The 14,128-nt window shown below is 44.0% G+C and overlaps 1 pseudogene; it reads right to left on the bottom strand.

Annotated features, from left to right (window-relative positions):
• The window catches only part of LOC147098102 (uncharacterized), a 33,094-nt pseudogene extending 19,858 nt beyond the window's left edge, over nt 1-13,236 (bottom strand).
• Between the last annotated feature and the right edge of the window lie 892 nt (nt 13,237-14,128).

Genomic DNA, 14,128 nt, shown 5'->3' with positions numbered 1-14,128 from the left:
CCACGGTGCTGTGGCCAGGTTGCTCATCCTCCCTGCAGTCCCCATTCCCATCCACACGGAGTAAGAGCCTCAAACCTATTGGACAAGTGCAAGGGCTGCGGCTCCTCCAAAGCTACCCCCTGGATCCCCGTACCTGCCTCACTCCTAGTCACACCATCCTGTCCCTGACTACGGACTACATCTGAATTAATTAATCTCAAAGGTGTGACTACCTCCTGAAACATAGAGTCCAGGTAACTCTCCCCCTCCCTGATGTGTCGCAGTGTCTGAAGCTCGGCCTCAAGCACATCAACACTGTGCCGGAGTTCCTCTAGCATCAAACACTTACCGCAAATGTAATCACCGTGAGCAACAATGGTGTCCACCAGCTCCCACATTTCGCAGCAGTAACACATCACCTGCTCTCCCATTCTATGCAATTAGTTACATTTAATAATTTTATTTAAAGACCCTCTGCCCCTCTTCTAGGTGAAGATCACACCTCCAATTAAAAGAACTTACCAACTTATGAAGGTTTTAAAAAGAAAGACAAATACAGCCCCTCACTACCCACTTGCCCGAACTCTCTCACTTACCAAACTCTCAGCAGTAGCATAACCTTGATAGGGGCCAAGGTTATGATCTGAAATTGTTGAATTCTATGTTGAGTCCAGAACGCTGTAAAGTGCCTAATCGAAAGATGAGGTACTGTGCCTTGAGCTTACGTAGAGCTTCCATGGAGCAATGCAACAGGCCGAGGACGGTGAGGTCTGAGTGGGAATGGGGCGGTGAATGAAAGTGACAGGCCACCAGATCCAGGGTGAGAACTGAACCTAAGACTGTGCATTATGGGAAACTTCCTGTAGGGGCAGGAATTACATTTATCAACTGGCGTAAAGAATAACCCCCTTCCATTATGATTTATTTTCTGCTTTACTATATACCTGATATTACTGATGCTTTACTTTATGCAGTTAATTTTTTTTCCCGGGCTCCAGCACACAGTCCTGTCATAGCTCAAATTATTCGATCCCAGCACTGGATGCAGTAACAAAGCTGCAATTTTCACTCAAATGCCATCAAACTGTCACTTTTGCTCCAATCCTGACGTATAATTTCCCTCTACATTGGAGGGACTAGCCGCAGATTGGGTGACTGCTTTGCGGAACACCTCCATTCAGTCTGTAAGGGGGACCCCGCGCTTCTGGTCGCCTGTCACTTTAATTCACCACTCCATTCCCACTCAGACCTCACTGTCCTCGGCCTCTTGCATTGCTCCACGGAAGCTCAGCGTAAGCTCGAGGAACAGCACCTCACCTTTCGGTTAGGCACTTTACAGCCCTCTGGACTCAACATAGAGTTCAACAATTTCAGACCATAACCTCGGCCCCTATCATATTTATATTTTTTATCCACACTTTTTCTTTGTCCTTTTCCTTTATTTTCCCTCCCACATGGCAGCTGTCTTTCATTCTGCCAGCACAATTCACACTTCACCTAGAGCCACCCTTTGTTTCTTAACCTGTCCCAGTACCATCTCCTCTTGCCTTGAATATCTCTTAATGCTTCTTTAATTCTCCTGCCTTCCATCCTATCACAGACCGTCCCTTCTGATCTTTCATCCCTTCACCCATTTCCCAGCCCCTAAACTTGTTTTTAAATCTGTTCCATTTCCTGCTTTTTTCCAATTCTGATGAAAGGTCTTCGACCTGAAACGTTAACTCTGTTTCTCTCTCCATGGATGCTGCCTGGCCTGCTGAGTTTTTCCAGCATTTTCTGTTTTTATTTCAGATTTCCAGCATCCGTAGTATTTTGCTATTGTATAATTTCCCTGTTTGTTTCCTTCCTTAGAATTAACTTAATCACGATTGTGATCCTATCTCGGGGAAGTGCTGTCTCTCCAACTGTGTCATGGCAGCGGCAGATCTACCCTGTCAATCCCCTTCAGAATCTTATATGTTTCAATGAGATCACCTCTCATTCTTTTAATCTCCAGAGAGTATAGGCCCATTCTACATCATCTCTCTGCATAGTACAGCCCTCTCATCCCAGTAATCAACCTAATAGACCTTCGGTGCACCGCCTCCAAGACAGGTATATCCTTCCTTAGATCAGGTGACCTTAACTGTGCACAGTACTCCAGGTGTGGTCTCACCAAAACCCTGTACAATTGTTACAAGACTTCCTTACTCTTGTACTCCCACCCCCTTGCAATAATGGCCGACATGCCATTTGCCTTACCTATTGCTTGCAGTACCTGCATGCTAGCTTTCTGTGCTTCTTGTATGAGGACACACAAGCTTCTCAGAACATCAACATTTAAAAGTTTCTCACCATTTAAAATATATTCTGTTTTTCTATTCTTCCTACCAAAGTGAATAACCACACATTTCCCTACATTATACTCCATCTGCCCCCTCACTGCCCACTCTCTTAGTTTACCTATATCCCTCTTCACATTCTTGGTTTTCTCACAGCTTACTGTCCCACCTAGGTTTGTATCAGCAGAAAACATTGATACATTACACTCGGTCCCTTCACCTAGGTCATTAATATAGATCGTATATAACTGAGGCCCCAACACTGATCTTGCGGCACCCCACCAGTTACAGCCTGTCAAACCGAAAAAGACCCGTTTATTCCCACCCTCTGTGTTCTGTCCGTTAACCAATTATCTATCCATGCTACTATATTACCCTAAACCCCATGAACCCGTATCTTCTGTAATAGCCTTTTATGTGGCACCTTATTGAATGCCTTGTGGAAATCTAAATATGCTACATGCACTTTATCTACCCTGCTGGTTACATTCTCAAAAAACTCTAATAAATTTGTCAAAATCTTTCCTAAAACCAAGTTGACTCTGCCTAATCATGTTATGATTTTCTAAGTGCCCTGATTCCACACCCTTGACAATGGATTCCATATGGTCAGCAATGTATGACTTGGGACAGCAACCTGATGAAAGGTCATCTACCTGAAACGTTAACTCGGTTTCTCGCTCCACATATTTTCCTGCCCAGCTGAGTGTTTCTCACACTTTCTGTTTTTATTACTTTTGGTACCTAATTACCATCTGGGTTGCTACAAGAATTCGAACTTATGTTCAAGCTCCTGAGTTTGTAAGTATCTGAGGCCCAAGCACTGACCCTTGTGACACCACACTAGTTACACCCTTACAATCTGAAAACGAACCATTGATCCCTACGTTCTGTTTTCTCTCTGTTCACCAATCCTCTATCCATGCTAATACCTTACCCCCAAACCCATGTGCCATTAGCTTGCTTAACAACCTTTTATTTGGAACCTTATCGAATGCCTTTTGGAACTCCAAATATACTGTATCCACTGGTTCCCCTACGCTGCTAGTTACAACCTCAAAAATCTCGAATAAATTTGTCAAACATGATTTACATTTCAGAAAACCATGTTGCCTAATCATAGGAGCCCTGAATTTACGGTCGGTGGCTCCCCGCAATGAATGGCCTCTGATCTGCAAATAAAATGTCCTTACCTGGTGGTCCGGGAGGTTTGGAGATTCACGGTCCTGGACTTCTCCGGGTACCCGCGGGTAGAGGCTCACGTACCTCAGGGGCGCACGTGGTTTGCAAGCGCCCCTGGGATCACGTGGGCCAGCCCAATGAATGAAAGAATGGGATCCCATTCATACTTATGTGGATTCTGTATATATGGAAACCCCATAAGCATGAATGGGGATACTCCCAAAAATAAATCTACGAAGCAAATAAATAAAAAATACATATTTAAAATTAATTAGAATGGCATTTAATTAAATATTTAAAACAAATATTTCATTTTCTGAAAAATAATTAAAATGTTTAAAGGGGCTAAAAATAAACTTACCTTATTGCACAGGTTTTTAAATGTATAAATGATTGATAAAAATTATATTTATGCTTTTTTAAACTCTTATGCTGGTAAAACAGGCCTGAAACCTGCTTATAACATGCACAAGAATTTCATGTGCTTTTGCTGGGCAGAAGTTGGGCAAATATCCCAACTTTCCGCCCGTGGATTCCCTTTTCCTGGGGATGCGCTGGATCTGTTAGGAAAATTCTGGACAGATCACAATTTCAGAGTTTACCGCGCCTGAGCTTCCCGCACGAAAACCCAGAATTTGCGTGGCCCTGAAGGGCGCATGCAAACCTCGTACGTGTCTGTAGGGTCACAAATTACAGCCCATTCTGATTTTCTAAGTACCCTGTTACCAAATCCGTAATAATGGATTCCTGCATTTTCCCGATGACTGATGTCAGGCTGACTGGCTTGTAGTTCTTGGTTTTCACTCTCCTTCCTTTCTTGAATAGCGGGATTACATTTGCTATCTTCCAATCCGCTGGGACCTTTCCTAAATCTAGGAAATTTTGAAGATCACAACCAATGCATCTGGAGTACTGTGCCCAGTTTTGAATCCCTCCCTCCTCCGCTCCACCCCCACATGGTGGGTGATGAAGTGGCCTTTGCAAAGATCTATAGCAGAGCTACAAGAAGAACATCAGCTACTGGAATAGTCTCAAGGGCCTTGGTCTATTCAGTTTAGAGCAGCGTACACTCAGAGATGACATGATAGATGTCTATGAAATAATTAAAAGGCTGGATAGCATGCCTATTGATAGGCTATTTCAGTTTAACAGATCAGACCGGACCAGGGGACACGGGTTTAGATGATGTAAGAGTAGCAATCGACGGGATGTTTGGCGGTTCTTCTTTTCCCAGAGAGTAGTGAGCCTGTAGAATACATTGCAACCTGCTGTGTTGGGTGCTGATTCTTTTTATACTTTCATGAGGGAGCTGTACCGGTTATTGACTAGGACAGAGTTCACATCATATAGAAGGCAAGCTTCGACATAGAGAACATTTCATCAAATTAGGAGCTGGCCTGTACAAATCGAAGCCTTTGGAATTACTGGTAAAATATTGAGCTGCAGTGAGAACTGGCAGAGAGGCCTTAGGCGGAAAGTAGTTACAGATTAATTTTGATCTGTTTGGAGACCAGTCACCAGTGGTATCCTATAGGGATCGGTATTGGGACCTTTGTTGTTGACCATTTTAATTACTGATCTAGATATAGGTGTTTGGGGCACGATCTGCAAGTTTTCTGATATTATTAAGATTTCTGCGAGTGTTAGGACTGCAGATGATGCTCGATTGCTTTAGGCCGCTATTGATGTGTTGGGGGTTTAGGCTTGTAACTGGCAAATGATGTTTAACTTGGTTAAGTAGGACCAGGGGGCATAATTTTAGGTTGTAAATATTAGGTACAAGGCCAGCACTAGCTGAGATGTCAGGGGGGTGGGACATTCCCCAGAGAATAGTGAGACTCTGGAACCGTCTGCCGGCTCCAGCGGTGGACGTCGATTCGCTAACTTCCTTCAAGCGAGAGCTGGACCTGTTTCTGGCCGGGCTGGAAATCAACTTCGTACAGAAGGTTGGTACTGTATAGAATTATCAGGCTGGAGTGATCTCCTGGACTAGATTCGATTGCATAGGTGAGGAATTTACCAGATTATTGCCCCCAAATGGGCCACGGTTTTTTGCTGGTTTTTCGCCTCTCCCAGGAGATCACATGATGGCGGGTGCAGTGGAAAGTTTATTTATTGTGACAGACAAGTTATCACACTTGTGTGGGACATGCTGCAGGGACCAGAGGGTATTTTCCTGTTTTTTCTTTGTTTGTAAGTGTTTGTAGGTGTGGCGGGGTCGCAGAATCCTCCCCTGCTGCTCTTTTCCATTTGATCCCGTGCTGTGTTCCTATTTATTGCCCATCACTCATTGCCTTGAGCAGATGGTGGCGGGCCTTCTCCTTGACCCACTGCAGTCCTTGTGGTGATGGTCTTCCCATGATGCTGTTAGGTGAAGAATTCACGTGTTTTGTCCAAGTGATGATAAATGAACGGTGATATATGTGCACGCTAGAAAGCTTTGCCTATTTTTGTAGTTTCCATCTTCACTTAAAGTGGCGCATTTCACTCCCACCAGAGCAGGAAGGTGATTGGCTCCTCGGAGAAACACGAGAGCGACCCAAATATTTCCCACCTCCATCTTTCTGCGCGAGTGCTTCAAGTTACTGTGACAGCCGGTTGCTGCCATCAGCCAGAGCTCACACTCACAGTATTGTAAGTCTGTTTGATATCTACAGAACTCACCTCAGGGGGCCCAGTCTATCAGATCGGGGCACGACCCGATACACCTGCAGAAACCAGTGAGTGGGGGCAGAGTTATGAGGGGCTTTCCCCTGTTTTAACTGATTTTCATCTTGTTGACAATACGGGTTGGGGAATTCTTTAGTTAAATGTACATTTCTGGTGAGTTGTTTCATTCTACGTGACATCCGGGGAATGAATTATTTGCCTGTTTTAGACACGTGGGAACTTTACAGTAACACCTCAGCTGTGTCCATTCATTGATCTGTATTAAATATTCAAGCTTCTTTCATTCTCCAGATCTACATGCACTCTTGGAGAAATCAGACACACATTTAAAATGATTTATTGAGATACAATGGACAGTTTCTGCAAACAACCGTCTACCTACGGATCCCCTCTTTGGATTGGATCAGAACGAGTTACCCATTTACAGTGATACAGGCTGCACTCCCCCTGATTGTGTTAGATTCTTTAGAGCTTTAATGTTTCATTGACCGATATACACAGGTAAAAAATCAGCCTGAACCGCTCCTGGATTCTTCTATTTCACTTCACAACTACAGGGAGAATTGCTGCTGCTGTTTTTCCTGAATTTACTGATAGATTTGGGCATAGAGTCTATTGATCCTGAGCTGTTGATAATTTTTGTTATAGATTTAGGAAAGTTTACACAGATTACGGCCATCTTGTACTCTGATTCAGTCTTTGCGATAAGGGCTAAGTTTATTTGCAGACACTAAGCTGTCATGAGTTTGCAGTGATATAAATGACATTACCCAGATATGCTTCCTCCTGATATATTGACCCGCTGGGTGATATGCAGCCTATGTTCAAACCCCCAGATGAAATGTCCAGCAGCAGTATGTCAACATTACACGGGAACATTCAACAAAACACGAGCACAGAAATCACCACAAAGCCAGGTGCTTCCTGCCAGTTCATCAGAACAGCAAAACACACAGCGACTGCTCTGAGGCTCTGCAGACTGCGAGCGGCTTTTCACACACTGGGGTTATGGAAGGTCATCCTTGATTCCAAGTGATCACTGTCTATAAAACACTTGCCTTTATGTTTACAGGGAACACATCACGTCTCTCCCTGGTACAGTACATCGATGGTGAAACTTTACAACTTCTGATTACCAGTAAATATGTGTGTGGGCTCTGCTTCTCTCTGAGAGTCTCACTCAGTGATTGAAACACATTTCCTCAAATATCTGGCAACTTGTCCCAAAAAGTTGCAAAGTTATGGACTGCGACTCTGAAGCAGTTCTGAGCGGCACGGCTCAGACACACTGTCGCTTTACAGTGGATCAATGCAGCAAAACTGTGAAAGCATCAATGGTGGTCCCTGGACAGTGAGTGACTGTAGAATCACAACAGTCAGTGACAGTAGTCAGAGCAGGGTCAGCTCCAGTGCAAAACTGGGCCATAAACAAAGGGGTCACTGTACATTGTGTAAATGCAGCAAAACTGAGCAATAAACAATGGAGGTTGCTGTTCAGTGGGTGAATGTAGAATCACAACAGTCAGTGATAATTGTCAGAGCAGGCTGGGCTACAAAACAAAACTGTTCAAAAATAAACAACAATTTCAGGAAATAAAATATGTATTAGCAGGCAATGATAAGTACCCAAATAAACAAATTATGTGGAACATAATGTACCAAGAGTAAATCATCAGTGAAGATAAATGAACAATCATTCAGAACCGTGATCCTTGTGACGGGGGCCGTGTTGGATAGAAACACTTTTTGGGCATTATTTCTACAGCGTGCATTGATTCAAAGCCTGGCTTTAAACCACTTGAACATGCAGTGATAACAATTACAAATAACTTAATAGAATCTACAGCACAGCAAAAAGGCAGCTTTTCACAACAGGAATATGCCGGTGTGGAAATTCCGCACAAGCCTCCTCCCAATCTAATGACCTCATCCCACCATGCCCCGTACCCGTCTGTTACCTTCCCTCTCATTTAAGTATCAAGCCTCCCATTGAATGTATCAATGTTATCTACATCAAACACCCCATGTGGCAGCGAGTTCTACATTCTCACCACTGTCTGTGTGAAAAATAAATCCACCTAACTGCTTTATCTGATCTGTTAGAGGCTATTTTATATTAATGCCTCCTTGTCATGAACTCATCCACAAGCAGCATAAGTTTCTCCACATTCACGCAGTCGGACTCCTTCATAATTTTGAAGATCTCTAAACTGCCTCCTCTCAGTCTTCGTTTTTCCAGAGAGCAGAACTCTGGCCGGTCCAATCTTTCTGATAATCGCATCTTCTCAATTCACGTAAAAACTCGTTATGACCTTAATGTGTTGTTAGATTTAGTGATTTGTGTATCAATATTCCCCGGTCGCTTTAGTCCTCTACCCCATTTAGTTTCTTACCATCCAAGGAATAAGTGGCCTCCTCATTCCCCCAAACAATATAAACCACCTCAAGGGAAGGAAAGTTGGCGGGGATATAACAACAGAGAAGCTGTGTGATAAGGTGGAAGGCAGGAATGTTTAAATGGACAACAGATTCATTACCCGCACCCACTGTCTGAAAAAATAGGAGCAGTGGTTATGATTTGAAATTGATGAATTCGATGTTGAGTCCGGAAGGTTGTCAAGTACCTCATCGAAATATCTGGTGCTGATCCTCGAGCTTCGGTTGAGCTTCATTAGAACAGTGCAGTAGGTCACGGTCAGAGAGGTCAGAGTGGGAGTGAGGCGGAGAATTAAAATGACATGTGACCAGAAGCTCAGGGTCATGATTGCAGACTGAATGGAAATGTTCAGCAAAGCGATCACCCAACCTGTGTTTGGTCCCCCAAATGTACAGGAGACTGCATCGTGAGCAGTGAATGCAGTAGACTAAATTAAAAGGAGTAAATCGCTGTTTCACGTGGAAGGAGGATTTCGGGCCCGGGACGGTAGGAAGGGATGAGGTGAAAGAGTAGGTGCTGCATCTAATGTGCTTGCTTGGGATGATGCCGTGGGAACTGCAGCCGGTGTTGTGGGTGATAGAAGAGTGGACCAGGGTGTCATGGAGGGAACAGTCCTTTCGGAATGTTTAAATCGGGGTGGAGAGGAAATAAGTTCGCTGGTGCGATGTAATATTGAACTACTTGTCGAAATTCAGCATCATTCCGCCAAAAGGAAAAATCAGAGCAGGTGTTCAATGGCAGACAAATGAGATAAGCCTCGAGAGACAACTGCAGAGATCGTTCATTGGACACCCGCTCTCTAAAAGGTGACCCGATTTGTGAATCGAACTTCAATTGGCAATCACTGTATAAACAAAGGAAAATTATCCAAGTATTGAGTGAACCGATATGTTTAAAATTGTCTTTTAGAACATAATGGAACCGATGCAGAATGAACTAAAGAGAGCAAGAGACAGGAGCTGAATCACTGCACTGAACCGTCACTCACAATCTAACAAGAACTAATCAAAAAAGGACACGAGCCGAATCACTGCACGGAATTGTCCCTCACAATTTAATAATAAGAACTAAATACCCATAGAGCAGGCACCCGCTATTCGAAGCACCGAAATAACATAAGAAATAGGAGCTGGAGAAGGCCATTTGGCTCTTCGAGCCTGCTCCGTCATTCAACAAGATCCTGGCCGATCTTCTTCATCAACTCCACCTTCCCGAACTACCCCATATCCCTTAATTCGCTTAGTTTCCCAAAAATATTGACCTCCATCTTGAACATACTCAACGTCTGAGCAGCCACAGCTCTCTGGGGTCGAGAATTCCAAAGATTCACAAACCTTTGAGTGAAGAATTTTCCCCTCATCTCAGTTCTAAATAGCCGACCACTTATTTTGAGACTGTGACCCCGCCAGGGGAATCATTTTATCAGATTTACACCTGTCAAGCCCCTGAAGAATTTTATATGTTTCAATTAGATCCCCTCTCATTCTGCTAAACTGTTGGGAATATAATCCTAGTCTACCCAATCTCTCCTCATAGGACGATCCCATCATCCAAGGAACCAGTTTAGTGAACCTTCGTTGCACTCCCTCGAAGGCAAGTATGTCTTTCCTTAGGTTAGGAGACCAGAACTGTCCACAGTACTCCAGGTGTGGCCACACTAATGCCCTGTATAATTGTAGTAAGACTTATTTACTGTTATACATTAAGCCCTTTGTAACAAAAGCTAACATACTATTTGCTTTCCTAATTGTTTGCTGTACCTGCATGTGAACTTTCTGTCATTCATGTACAAGGACACCCAGGTCCCTCTGAATGCAAACATTTCCCAGTCTCTCACCATTCAAAAAATATTCAGCTTTTTTGTTTTTCCTACCAAAGTGGATAACTTCACACTTCCCCACATTGTATTCCATTTGCAAAGTTCTTACCCACTCAGTCAACCTGTCTCTATCTCTCTGCAGCCTCTTCGCATCCTCCTCACAGCTAACTTTCCCACTGATCATTTTATCATCAGCAAACTTGTATACGTTTTGCTCAGTCCCTTCATTTAAGTCATAAATATAGATTTTAAGCAGCTGAGGCCCAGGCACTGATCCTCGTGGTACCCTACTAGTTACAGCCTGCCAAACCGAAAAAGTCCCATTTATTCCTACTCTCAGTTTTCTGTCCATTAACCAATCCTCAATCCATGCTAATATACTACCCCCTATCCCATGAGTCCTAATTTTGTTTAATAACCTCTTGTGTGGCACCTTATCGATAGCTTTTTGAAAATCGAATTGCACCTCATCCAGTGGTTCCCCCTTATCCATCCGACTAGGTACATCTTCAAGAACCTGTAACAGATTGGTCAAGCACGATTTTCCTTTCATAAGACAGTGTTGACTCAGCCTAATCATATTTCGATGTTCTAAGTGCCCTGTTACCACGTTCCTAATAACTGATACAAGCAAAACTAAACATTCTGTGCTTCAGATCACATTCAGACTGAAGGTCAACCCAACTGCTTGATAAAGGTCCCCTGTTGGAGTGGTTGCCCTCTCTGAAATGCAAATCAAATCATTTGAGTATCTCTGTAGAACATCGCCGTGAAATGCTCCATATTCCTCGGTTTCTTCTACCAATGAGACTGATTTGGGATTGTGGAGAATCCACCGGAATCTATAATAATGAGACAAACAAAATCCCAGTCCAAACACAACACTATCAATACCCGCACAATTGATTATCTGAGGTCCTTTTAAACGGCCCCTTTATATCCCGAGAGGAGAACAGAAATTTTAAGTAGATATTTCAGCTGGTTATCCCTGTCATTTTCTAACATGATATAAAGGCCACTCTACAATAGGTCTGAATGGTTCAGGTCAGTTTTTGTCTGTGTGTTTAACGGCTTGATTAACATTCGGTTAAAGACCTTGCAGTCTGTGACTGACAGTAAATGCTGTAAACCACACGCTCTCTCAGTCAATACACTGATTGTAATCAGGATATAGAAAGAGTTTTAAAAGGGCAACACATTTCAAACTGTAAAATATACAGTGCTCAGACATAATGAAAGAACTCTCTTCGAGACTATTGAGTTGTCTACATTTAACATGATATTTATATCCAGGAATAAAAGGATGTTAAAAACAGAAAATGCCGGAAGTACTCAGCAGGTCAGGCAGCAGCTGTGGAATGAAAAAGAGTTAACGTTTCAGGTCGACACCCTCCGCCACTGTTCCTGGCACTAACCATCTCCTTTTCACCATGGACACCCAGTCCCCCTACACCTCCATCCCCCACCAGGATGGCCTAAGGATCCTCTGCTTCCTCCTTGAGCGGAGACCCAAGTATTCTCCATCCACCACCCTTACATTACACAACTTCTCCTTTGACTCCACTCTCTTCCTGCAAATAAAGGGTGTTCCTATGGAAACCGTATAGGTCCTAGCTATGCCTGCCTTTTCGTGGAACACGTGGAACATTCTTTATCCGGTTCTAGTCAGGTCCCCTTCTTCACCTCTATATCCGGTATACTGATGACAGTATTGGTGACACTTCCTGCTCTGCCTCAAACTGGAAAATACCATCATCTTTGCTTCCAATTTCCACCTCTTCCTGGCCTTCATATGCTTCATCTCCGATTCTTCCCTTCCCTTCCTCGACCTCTCTATCTCCATTTCTGGGATTAGGCTGTTGACCAATATCATCTATAAGCACAGTGAGTCCCACAGCTACCTTGATTTCACTTCCTCCCATCCCGCTTCCTGTAAAAACTATATTCCACTCTTCTAGTTTCTCCATCTCTGTCGCATCGATTCTGAAATTGACACCTTCCATACCATTGTTTCTGATGTGTCTTCCTTTTTCCTCAGCCGCAGATTCCCCTCCACCGTGGTTGTCAGGGCCCTCGACCGTGTCCATGCCATTAATTGCACTTCTGATCTCACCCCTTACCCTCCCTCCCAGAGCCATGATAGGGATCCCCTTGTCTTCACCTTCCACTCCACCGGCCTCCACATGCAACGGATCATCCTCTGCCATTTCCACCACTTCCAATGTGATGTGACCACCAAAGAGATCCACCCCTCACCTCCCCTTCCATCATTCCAAAGTGACTGTTCCCTCTGCGACACCCTGGTCCACTTTTCAATCAGCTACAACACCCCCTCCCTATCCCACGATACATTCCCGTGCAAACGGAGGACATGAAATACCTGCCCTTTTAACTCCTCCATTCCCACCATCCAGGGTCCCAAACACACTTTCCAGGTGAAACAGCGATTTATAGAATCAAAGAATAGTACAGCACAGAAGGCGTCCATTTGGACCATAGTGTCTGTGTCCGCTCTTTTTAAGAGATATCCAGTTAGTCTCACTCCCCCGCTCTTGCCCCATATCCCTACATTTATTTTCCCCTTCAAGTATGTATCACTATCCGGTTTGAAGGCTACTGTAGAATCTATATCCACCACCCACTGTAGAATCTATATCCACCACCCTATCAGGAAGTGTATTTCAAATCCTAACCAGTCGTTGCATAAAAAAGTGTTGCCTCATTTCACCCCTGATTCTTTTGCCAATCAGCTTACCTCTGGTTATCGATAGTTCTGCCATTGGTAACCATTTCTCTTCATTTACACTATCTAAACTCATCTTAGTCATGTCTGCTCGAAGTAGAACAAGCCACGCTTCTCCAGTCTATCCACGTAATTGTAATCTCTCAACCCTGGAAGGCAGAGAGTTGGAATAAATGAGTCGTTTTCCGAGTGGCAGGCAGTGACTATTGGGGTACCGCAAGGATCGGTCCTAGGACCCCAGCTGTTCACAATATATATTAATGATCTAGACGAGGGAATTGGATGTAATATCTCCAAATTTGCAGACGACACAAAGCTGGGTGGGAGGGTAAGCTGTGAGGAGGATGTCGAGAAACTCCAGTACGATTTGGACAGATTGGGTGATTGGGCAGAAACATGGCAAATGCACTATAATGTGAGGTTATCCACTTTGGTGGCAAAAACAGGAAGGCAGATTATTATTTGAATGGCAATAGTTTGGGAGAAGGGCAAGTGCAAAGAGACATGGGTGTTCTTGTGCACCAGGTGCTGAAGGTAAGCATGCAGGTGCAGCAGGCGGTTAAGAAAGCAAATGGTATGTTGGCCTTCGTAGCAAGAGGGTTCGAGTACAGGAACAAGGATGTCTTGCTACAGTTGTACAGGGCCTTGGTGAGACCGCACCTTGAGTATTGTGTGCAGTTTTCGTCGCCTTACCTGAGGAAGGACGTTCTTGCCATGGAAGGAGCACAGCGAAGATTCACCAGGCTGATACCTGGGATGGCAGGAATGACGTATGAGGAGAGATTGTGTCGACTGGGCTTATACTCAATGGAGTTTAGAAGATTGAGAGGGGACCTCTTTGAAACCTATAAAATTCTGTCAGGCCCGGACAGACTAGATGCAGGAAGGATGTTTATGATGGCCGGGGAGTCCAGAACCAGGGGTCATAGTCTAAGGATAAGGGTTAAGCCATTTAGGACTCAAATGAGGAGGAATTT

The sequence above is a fragment of the Somniosus microcephalus genome, chromosome 30 (assembly GCF_052327205.1).
Source record: "Somniosus microcephalus isolate GS21.2 chromosome 30, FLI_Smic_1.0, whole genome shotgun sequence".
Classification (NCBI taxonomy): Eukaryota; Metazoa; Chordata; class Chondrichthyes; order Squaliformes; family Somniosidae; genus Somniosus; species Somniosus microcephalus.
Note: the sequence above shows the minus strand (reverse complement) of the source record. Positions and strands in the feature narration are given on the sequence as shown.